Here is a 2,288-nt window from a genome sequence, read left to right on the forward strand (position 1 = left end):
CAGAAAGGAGCCGGACCCTGTTCACTGTGGAGGATCCACATGAGGAAAAACACTGGAGTTAAAACAAAATGTAAAAAGGAATAAAATAAAACACAGATTGATAACCAGATAAATAAATAAACCTTGAAGTTCCACATCGATCATCTTCTGCTCTATTTTAAAAGTATTTCAAGTGGTTTTGAAATTATGAATATGACATTTTTAGACAAAAAGCTGTGTCATTTTTTAGGACATAGTTTCTGCAGATTGGCAGTAGTTCATCAGAAAATCACCACTGAGTTGTTGGATCATTGTTATGGAGATACCATGCTCCCTCCGTTCGCTACCCGTTATTTAGAGTTCAGAGCAGGTTTATGGCCTGCTCAGCGTTTTTTTTTCTGCATCACCAATAAGTAGGTTTAACCAATACTATCCAGAATCGATTCAATTCGATTTACCAGATCTTAGATCGATGCGATTCGATTCTTTAATATATATATATACACACACAATTAATGTTTAGAAGATATATCAGATATAATTCACATACTGTAAAATTGTAAAAAGGAGAAGCTCCAACAAAAATGTGCAGATCATTATGTTCTGCCTCTCTTGGACGGCGTTTCATTTTGGCCACTATTGCATTATACTTTATTCCAGAAGATTTTAGCATAAGTGATGCGTTAGACCACAATTGGTTACTTAAAAAAATGTTTTCGCATTCGGAGTTTGGAAAATTCATTTCTTGTGAGTACATAAAGCTGTTCATTTAGTCAACAATGTATGTTTAGGCCTTCCTATGGGAAATTCCACTATACGTGGGCATCAAGCTAGCTGACCTTTGCTTGACTGTCATTATGCGTTGGGTCACCGGAAAAGGAAGGCATAAAAGATCGATCTCTACTTTTATGGATCTATTGAGCTTGGATTGATTCAGATCGATTCATTAAATTTATTAATTCACCCATATGTAACCCCAATGAAATTCTGCGCTATCATTTTAAATTATACTGCGCTGTATCCTCCTAGTAAAATTCTGCACTGTCACTTTAAATTTGCCAGTTCCCTTGCGCTGTGCAAATACCGGGATACTATAAGTTCAGTAGTGACGTGGCTTTCGTTCTTGGGAGACCTGTCAAAGCACTGACAGATTGCAAGTACGAGGGAGCTGGGCTGTGTACCGCTGCTGCAGATCGGCGTTCATCATCTGAAGCCGGGATTTAAATCTGCACAGTTGAACAAAAAGTGAACTGGTGAGTGCAGCCATGATTGAGACAGCTGGCGCGGGCGCCAGCTTAAATGAATTGTTTTTTTATAATTGGATGTGGTTAAAATGAACTATTTTTCTGCTTGATAAATAATGTTGAAATATAAATTGTGAGTACTCGTTGAAATGAAATTGATGATCATCTACATTGAAATAGAATTTGGAAATGTTGTACAACTATCGATTATGCACCTAAGATATTTTTTTGCAGTGTCCTCCTGATTATGAATTGCATATGCATTTGTTTATTATGATAATTAAGGAGGTTGTGGGAATATGCTTTCTTTTGATCAAAGGAAATTATTATTTATTTATTGACCCTGTTTTAAAAGGCCAGGTCGCAAGACTGGTCGTCTTGCAGACCAATTTACTGGATGCTCAACCTGAGCACTGGACAGTTAAAACACTGACTTGGATTCTGCCCTCTTCACTGCCAGTGCGGTAGGAACTAACCCCCTTCTCATCCAACAAATCAGCTGGGGTGTTTCTTTTCTTTTCGTTTTTCCAAAAGAGAACTATAAAAACTCTTTCATAAGGCCTAACGGACGCCTTAAGAACTATAAAGACAAACAACAGAAAACAGCCTCTGGACTAAAAAAAATCCTTTGTTGTATATATTGTGATTTTTGTATTCACTGTATATTGTAAATACATTTACATTAGCAACTCAAGTCTTGTCTGTGGTTTTTAAACATTCACATTCCTCCACGAGTCGAACCAAACTAGCCCAAATTAATTAAAACCAACTTTGTAAAGTTCATGTAAGACATACATGCTACACATACCAATAAGCTGGTATTCAAAATGGCATTTTTGGCCTGTTCCCGATTACTTATGATTTAAATTTTAAAAAAGTGTAAAAAAAAATCATTTTAAGCTCAGTGTTTTTGAAAAATGCGACAAAAATGTATTAAAAAAAGACTATATTCATTGGAGGGGGTCTTAAGTGGACAAATATAATCAATAGAGGTGAACTAAAATGTAAAACGAATACAAACGAGAAGCAAAAATATAAGTATCAATTGCTCAATGTTGGAGAAAA

The 2,288-nt window shown here is 35.8% G+C and overlaps 1 long non-coding RNA gene across 1 annotated transcript; it reads left to right on the forward strand.

Annotated features, from left to right (window-relative positions):
- Positions 1-954: 954 nt before the first annotated feature.
- Positions 955-1,917, forward strand: LOC105356921. Its single transcript, XR_910967.2, has 2 exons — positions 955-1,232; positions 1,579-1,917. It is a non-coding gene; the product is annotated as an uncharacterized LOC105356921 (long non-coding RNA).
- Positions 1,918-2,288: the final 371 nt, after the last annotated feature.

This window comes from Oryzias latipes, chromosome 22 (assembly GCF_002234675.1).
Source record: "Oryzias latipes chromosome 22, ASM223467v1".
NCBI classification, from domain to species: domain Eukaryota; kingdom Metazoa; phylum Chordata; class Actinopteri; order Beloniformes; family Adrianichthyidae; genus Oryzias; species Oryzias latipes.